Source organism: Aegilops tauschii, chromosome 4 (assembly GCF_002575655.3).
Source record: "Aegilops tauschii subsp. strangulata cultivar AL8/78 chromosome 4, Aet v6.0, whole genome shotgun sequence".
In the NCBI taxonomy this organism is placed as follows: Eukaryota; Viridiplantae; Streptophyta; class Magnoliopsida; order Poales; family Poaceae; genus Aegilops; species Aegilops tauschii.
The window spans coordinates 20,712,848-20,722,096 of NC_053038.3; positions in this window are offsets into that span (position 1 = coordinate 20,712,848).

Consider the following 9,249-nt stretch of genomic DNA (forward strand, 5'->3'; position numbering starts at 1 on the left):
TGATCATGTAGTTGACATTGTATTTGTGGCAAAGCCACCATTCATAATTCTTTCATACATGTAACTCTTGATTAATTGCATATCCCGGTACATCGCCGGAGGCATTCACATAGAGTCATATTTTGTTCCAAGTATTGAGTTGTAATTTTTGAGTTGTAAGTAAATAAAAGTGTGATGATCATCATTTTTAGAGCATTGTCCCAAGTGAGGAAAGGATGATGGAGACTATGATCCCCCCACAAGTCGGGATGAGACTCCGGACTAAAAAAAAGAGGCCATAAAAAAAGGCCCAAATAAAAAATGAAAGACAGAAAAAGAGAGAAGGGGCAATGCTACTATCCTTTTACCACACTTGTGCTTCAAAGTAGCACCATGATCTTCATGATAAAGAATCCTATGATATCACTTTCATATACTAGTGGGAATTTTTCATTATAGAACTTGGCTTGTATATTCCAATGATGGGCTTCCTCAAAATGCCCTAGGTCTTCGTGAGCAAGCAAGTTGGATGCACACCCACTTAGTTTCTTTTGTTGAGCTTTCATATACTTATAGCTCTAGTGCATCTGTTGCACGGCAATCCCTACTCACTCACATTGATATCTATTGATGGGCATTTCCATAGCCCGTTGATACGCCTAGTTGATGTGAGACTATCTTCTCCTTTTTGTCTTCTCCACAACCACCATTCTATTCCACATATAATGCTATGTCCATGGCTCACGCTCATGTATTGCGTGAAGATTGAAAAAGTTTGAGAACGTCAAAAGTATGAAACAATTGCTTGTCATCGGGGTTGTGCATGATTTAAATATTTTGTGTGGTGAAGATAGAGCATAGCCAGACTATATGATTTTGTAGGGATAACTTTGTTTGGCCATGTTATTTTGAGAAGACATAATTGCTTAGTTAGTATGCTTGAAGTATTATTAATTTTATGTCAATATTAAACTTTTGTCTTGAATCTTTCGGATCTGAATATTCATACCACAATTAAGAAGAATTACATTGAAATTATGCCAAGTAGCATTCCACATCAAAAATTCTGTTTTTATCATTTACCTACTCGAGGACGAGCAGGAATTAAGCTTGGGGATGCTTGATACGTCTCCAACGTATCTATAATTTTTGATTGTTCCATGCTATATTATATTCTGTTTTGGACATTATTGGTCTTTATTATACACTTTCATATTATTTTTGGGACTAACCTATTAACCGGAGGCCCAGCCCAGAATTGCTGTTTTTGTGCCTATTTCAGAGTTTCGCAGAAAAAGAATATCAAACGGAGTCCAAACGGAATGAAACCTTCGGGAATGTGATTTTCGGAACGAACGTGATCCATAGGACTTGGACCCTACGTCAAGACATCAACCAGGAGGGCACGAGGTAGGGGGCGCGCCCTCCACCCTCGTGGGCCCCCTGTTGCTCCACCGACATACTCCTTCCTCCTATATATACCTACGTACCCCCAAACTACCAGATACGGAGCCAAAAACCTAATTCCACCGCCGCAGCCTTCTGTACCCGTGAGATCCCATCTTGGGGCCTGTTCCGGAGCTCCACCGGAGGGGGCATCGAGCACGGAGGGCTTCTACGTCAACACCATAGCCTCTCCAATGATGTGTGAGTAGTTTACCTCAGACCTTTGGGTCCATAGTTATTAGCTAGATGGCTTCTTCTCTCTTTTTGGATCTCAATACAATGTTCTCCCCCTCTCTTGTGGAGATCTATTCGATGTAATCTTCTTTTGGGTTTATGATCAAGTTTATCTATGAACAATATTTGAATCTTCTCTGAATTCTTTTATGTATGATTGGTTATCTTTGCAAGTCTCTTCGAATTATCAGTTTGGTTTGGCCTACTAGATTGATCTTTCTTGCAATGGGAGAAGTGCTTAGCTTTGGGTTCAATCTTGCGGTGTCCTTTACCAGTGACAGTAGGGGCAGCAAGGCACGTATTGTATTGTTGCCATCGAGGATAACAAGATGGGGTTTATATCATATTGCATGAGTTTATCCCTCTACATCATGTCATCTTGCTTAAAGCGTTACTCTGTTCTTATGAACTTAATACTCTAGATGCATGCTGGATAGCGGTCGATGTGTGGAGTAATAGTAGTAGATGCAGGCAGGAGTTGGTCTAGTTGTCTCGGACGGGATGCCTATATACATGATCATACCTAGATATTCTCATAACTATGCTCAATTCTGTCAATTGCTCAACAGTAATTTGTTCTCCCACCGTAAATACTTATGCTCTTGAGAGAAGCCACTGGTGAAACCTATGGCCCCCGGGTCTATTTTCCATCATATTAATCTCCCATCAACAAGCTATTTCCTTGCCTTTTATTTTGTTTCCTTTACTTTGCATCTTTATCATAAAAATACCAAAAATATTATCTTATCATATCTATCATATCTCACTCTCGTAAGTGACCGTGAAGGGATTGACAACCCCTTATCGCGTTGGTTGCGAGGATTTATTTGTTCCTGTAGGTGCGAGGGACTCGTGCGTTGCCTCCTACTGGATTGGTATCTTGGTTCTCAAAAACTGAGGGGAATACTTACGCTACTTTTCTGCATCACCCTTTCCTCTTCAAGGGAAAACCAACGCAGTGCTCAAGAGGTAGCAACAGCTCTAGTCCTGGCGTGCAAACGCACCGTCGAAGTACATGACCCAGCCATCTGGCGCTTCACTCCCTGGCGAGAGGGATCGGTTCTCGCCCGCTTCGAGTTCTGGGGTGTCGGTCCATTCTGCCACGAAGTCGGCGAGTGCAGCCCCCTTGATGACCCTGGCTGTGCTGAACTCCAAATCAAATGCTTGCAGCTCGATGTTCCATTCGGCAACTCTTCCCGCAGCATTGGGGCTTCATAGCACTCTCTCCAGCGGGTTGGCTGAGACGACCTTTATGGGGTGACCCTGGAAGTAGTGGCGCAACTTACGCGAGGCCACCAGGAGCGCAAGCAAGAGTTTCTGAGGCATGGGGTATCGTGCTCTCGTATCCCGTAGCACTGTGCTGACGAAGTACACCGGGTGCTCGATAAGGGCGGGAGAGCTGACGGAGTCTTCGGCTCCCGGGGGCTGAGGTGTTTCTTGTGGATCTCCGGCTTCAAGGGCTTGATGACTCGCTGGGGCTGCCGCTGCCTCAGGAGCATCACCTTGGTGTTGCGCTGCCTCGTCCGGCTTGGTGGTTCCACTTGGCAGGCCCTCGACCTGGCGCTCTTCTCCGAGGGCCACCAGCGCCGCGCTGGCGGAGTGGGGTGTGCTACCTCTTGAGCATGCGTTGGTTTTCCCTTGAAGAGGAAAGGGTGATGCAGCAAAGTAGCGTAAGTATTTCCCTCAGCTTTTGAGAATCAAGGTATCAATCCAGTAGGAGGTTACACACAAGTCGCCTAGTACCTACACAAACAAATAAGAACCTTGCAACCAACGCGATAAAGGGGTTGTCAATCTCTTCACGCCCACTTGCAAAAGTGAGATCTGATAGAGATAATAAGATAAATATTTTTGGTAGTTTTGTTGTATAGATAAAAAAGTAAAGATTGCAAAATAGTAAACGAGATGCGATATAAATAAAAGTGATATAATATGATAGAAAAGAGACCCGGGGGCCATGGGTTTCACTAGTGGCTTCTCTCAAGATAGCATCTCTTATCGTGGGTGAACAAATTACTGTCGAGCAATTGATAGAAAAGCGCATAGTTATGAGAATATCTAGGCATGATCATGTATATAGGCATCACGTCCGTGTCAACTAGATCGAAACGATTCTGCATCTACTACTATTACTCCACACATCGACCGCTATCCAGCATCCATCTAGAGTATTAAGTTCATAAGAACGGAGTAACGTATTAAGCAAGATGACATGATGTAGAGGGATAAACTCAAGCAATATGATATAAACCCCATCTTTTTATCCTCGATGGCAACAATACAATACGTGCCCTGCTGCCCCTGCTGTCACTGGGAAAGGACACCGCAAGATTGAACCCAAAGCTAAGCACTTCTCCCATTGCAAGAAAGATCAATCTAGTAGACCAAACCAAACTGATAATTCGAAGAGACTTGCAAAGATATCAAATCATACATAAAATAATTCAGAGAAGAATCAAATATTGTTCATAGATAATCTTGATCATAAACCCACAATTCATTGGATCTCGACAAACACACCACAAAAATTATTACATCTCCAAGAAGATCGAGGAGAACTTGGTATTGAGAATCAAAGAGGGAGAAGCCATCTAGCTAATAACTATGGACCCGAAGGTCTGTGGTAAACTACTCACACATCATCGGAGAGGCTATGGTGTTGATGTAGAAGCCCTCCGTGATCGATTCCCCCTCCGGCGGAGCACCAGAAAAGGCCCCAAGATGGGATCTCACGGGTACAGAAGGTTGCGCCAGTGGAAATAGGGTTTCGTGGTGCTCTCGGATGTTTTGGGGGTATATGAGTATATATAGGCAAAAGAAGTCGGTTGGGGGAGCCGGGGCCCACGAGGGTGGGGGCGCGCCTCCCTACCTCGTGGCCGCCTCGTTGCTTCCTTGACGTCCACTCCAAGTCTCCTGGATTGCGTTTGTTCCAAAAATAACTCTCCCGAAGGTTTCATTCCGTTTGGACTCCGTTTGATATTCCTTTTCTGCGAAACACTGAAATAGGCAAACACAGTAATTTGCACTGGACCTCCGGTTAGTAGGTTAGTCCCAAAAATAATATAAAAGTGTATAATAAAGCCCATTAAACATCCAAAACAGATAATATAATAGCTTGGAACAATCAAAAATTATAGATACGTTGGAGACGTATCAAGCATCCCCAAGCTTAATTCCTGCTCGTCCTCGAGTAGGTAAATGATAAAAACAGAATTTTTGATGTGGAATGCTACCTAACATAATTCTCAATGTAATTTTCTTTATTGTGGCATGAATGTTCAGATCCGAAATATTCAAAACAAAAGATTAGTATTGACATAAAAATAATAATACTTCAAGCATACTAATAAAGCAATCATGTCTTCTCAAAATAACATGGCCAAAGAAAGTTATCCCTACAAAATCATATAGTCTGGCTATGCTCTATCTTCATCACACAAAATATTTAAATCATGCACAACCCCGGTTTTAGCCAAGCAATTGTTTCATACTTTAATTTTTTCAAACTTTTTCAACTTTCACGCAATACATGAGCGTGAGCCATGGACATAGCACTATATGTGGAATGGAATATGGTGGTTGTGGAGAAGACAAAAAGGAGGAAGATAGTCTCACATCAACTAGGCGTATCAATGGGCTATGGAGATGCCCATCAATAGATATCAATGTGAGTGAGTAGGGATTGCCATGCAACGGATGCACTAGAGATATAAGTGTATGAAAGCTCAACAAAACAAACTAAGTGGGTGTGCATCCAACTTGCTTGCTCACGAATACCTAGGGCAATTTGAGGAAGCCCGTCATTGGAATATACAAGCCAAGTTCTATAATGAAAAATTCCCACTAGTATATGAAAGTGACAAAATAAGAGACTCTCTATCATGAAGATCATGGTGCTACTTTGAAGCACAAGTGTGGTAAAAGGATAGTAACATTGTCCCTTCTCTCTTTTTCTCTCTTTTTTTCATTTTTTTATTTTTTTATTTGGGCATTTTCTCTTTTTTATGGCCTCTTTTTTTTTCGTCCGGAGTCTCATCCCGACTTGTGGGGGAATCATAGTCTCCATCATCCTTTCCTCACTGGGACAATGCTCTAAAAATGAAGATCATCACACTTTTATTTACTTACAACTCAAGAATTACAACTCGATACTTAAAACAAAATATGACTCTATGTGAATGCCTCTGGCGGTGTACCGGGATATGCAATGAATCAAGAGTGACATGTATAAAAAATTATGAACGGTGGCTTTGCCACAAATATGATGTCAACTACATGATGATGCAAAGCCATATGACAATAATGGAGCGTGTCATAATAAACGGAACGGTGGAAAGTTGCATGGCAATATGTCTCAGAATGGTTATGGAAATGCCATATTAGGTAGGTATGGTGGCTGTTTTGAGGAAGGTATATGGTGGGTGTATGATACCGGCGAAAGGTGCGCGGTATTAGAGAGGCTAGCAATGGTGGAAGGGTGAGAGTGCGTATAATCCATGGACTCAACATTAGTCATAAAGAACCCACATACTTATTGCAAAAATCTACAAGTCATCAAAACAAAGTACTACACGCATGCTCCTAGGGGAAGGGTTGGTAGGAGTTAACCATCGCGCGATCCCGACCTCCACACATAAGGAAGACAATCAATAAATAAATCATGCTCCAACTTCATCACATAACGGTTCACCATACGTGCATGCTACGGGAATCACAAACTTTAACACAAGTATTTCTCAAATTCACAACTACTCAACTAGCATGACTCTAATATCACCATCCTCATATCTCAAAACAATCATAAAGAATCAAACTTCTCATAGTATTCAATGCACTTTATATGATAGTTTTTAGTATACCTATCTTGGATGCTCATCACTTTAGGACTAGTTTTATAACCAAAGAAAATAACCATGCTGTTCTAAAAGACTCTCGAAATAATATAAGTGAAGCATGAGAGATCAATAATTTCTATAAACTAAAACCACCACCGTGCTCTAAAAAGATATAAGTAAGTACTAGAGCAAAACTATCTAGCTCAAAAGATATAAGTGAAGCACATAGAGTATTATAATAAATTCCGATTCATGTGTGTCTCTCCCAAAAGGTGTGTACAGCAAGGATGATTGTGGTAAAATAAAAAGCAAAGACTCAAATCATACAAGATGCTCCAAGCAAAACACATATCATGTGGTGAATAGAAATATAGCCTCAAGTAAAGTTACCGATAGACGAAGATAAAAGAGGGAATGCCTTTCGGGGCATACCCAAGCTTAGGATTTTGGTTGTCCTTGAATTTTACCTTGGGGTGCCTTGGGCATCCCCAAGCTTAGGCTCTTGCCACTCTTTATTCCATAATCCATCAAGTCTTTACCCAAAAACTTGAAAACTTCACAACACAAAACTTAACAGAAAATCTCATGAGCTCCGTTAGTGCCAGAAAACAAACCACCATAGTAAGGTACTGTAATGAACTCATTCTTTATTTATATTGGTGTTAAACCAACTGTATTCCAACTTCTCTATGGTTCATACCCCCGGATACTAGCCATAGATTCATCAAAATAAGCAAACAACACACGAAAAAACAGAATTTGTCAAAAAGAGAACAGTCTATAGCAATCTGTATCAAACTCAAACTTCTGTAACCCAAAACATTCTGATCAATTAGGAAGTCCTAGATAAATTGTTTATTAATCTTCTGCAAAAAGAATCAACTGAAAAGCACGTTTCTGTGATTTATGAAAACTAATCTCGTGCATGCAAAAATTTCTGTTTTTCAGCAAGATCAAATTAACTATCACCATAGGTTGTCCTAAAGGTTCTACTTGGCACAAATACTAACTAAAACACAAAACCACATCTAACCAGAGGCTAGATGAATTATTTATTACTAAACAGGAAAAAGAGGCAAGGAAAAAATAAAATTGGGTTGCCTCCCAACAAGCGCTATCGTTTAACGCCCCTAGCTAGGCATAAAAACAAAAATAGATCTAGGTATTATCATCTTTGGTTTGCAATTCATAGGTGGCCCTCATAATAGATTCATAAGGTAATTTGATTTTCTTCCTAGGAAAGTGCTCCATGCCTTTCCTTAATGGAAATTGGAATCTAATATTTCCTTCCTTCATATCAATAATTGCACCAATTATTCTAAGAAAAGGTCTACCAAGAATAATAGGACGTGAAGGATTGCAATCTATATCGAGAACAATGAAATGTATGGGCACATAATTCCTATTTGCAATAATAAGAACATCATTAATCCTTCCCATAGGTTTCTTAACGGTGGAATCCGCAAGATGCAAATTTAAAGAGCAATCATCAAATTCATGGAAACCTAGTATATCACACAAAGTTTTAGGAATCGTGGAAACACTAGCACCCAAATCATACAAAGCATAGCATTCATGATTTTTAATCTTAATTTTAATAATAGGTTCCCACTCATCATAGAGTTTCCTAGGGATAGAAACTTCTAATTCAAGTTTTTCTTCATAAGATTGCATTAAAGCATCAACGATGTGTTTAGTAAAGGCTTTATTTTGACTATAAGCATGAGTAGAATTTAGCACGGATTGCAACAAGGAAAGGGTGGTTCCACTTGGCAGGCCCACGACCTGGCGCTCTTCTCTGAGGGCCACCAGCGCCGCGCTGGCGGAGTGGGGTGTGCTACCTCTTGAGCATGCGTTGGTTTTCCCTTGAAGAGGAAAGGGTGATGCAACAAAGTAGCGTAAGTATTTCCCTCAGCTTTTGAGAACCAAGGTATCAATCCAGTAGGAGGTTACGCACAAGTCGCCTAGTACCTTCACAAACAAATAAGAACCTTGCAACCAACGCGATAAAGGGGTTGTCAATCCCTTCACGGCCACTTGCAAAAGTGAGATCTGATAGAGATAATAAGATAAATATTTTTGGTATTTTTGTTGTATTGATTGAAAAGTAAAGATTGCAAAATAGTAAATGAGATGCGATATAAATAAAAGTGATATAATATGATAGAAAAGAGACCCGGGGGCCATAGGTTTCACTAGTGGCTTCTCTCAAGATAGTATATCTTACGGTGGGTGAACAAATTACTGTCGAGCAATTGATAGAAAAGCGCATAGTTATGAGAATATCTAGTCATGATCATGTATATAGGCATCACGTCCGTGTCAAGTAGATCGAAACGATTCTGCATCTACTACTATTACTCCACACATCGACTGCTATCCAGCATGCATCTAGAGTATTAAGTTCATAAGAACGGAGTAACGTATTAAGCAAGATGACATGATGTAGAGGGATAAACTCAAGGAATATGATATAAACCCCATCTTTTTATCGTCGATGGCAACAATACAGTACGTGCCCTGACGCCCCTGCTGTCACTGGGAAAGGACACCGCAAGATTGAACCCAAAGCTAAGCAGTTCTCCCATTGCAAGAAATATCAATCTAGTAGGCCAAACCAAAATGATAATTCGAAAAGACTTGCAAAGATATCAAATCATACATAAAAGAATTCAGAGAAGAATCAAATATTGTTCATAGATAATCTTGATCATAAACCCACAATTCATCGGATCTCGACAAACACACCGCAAAA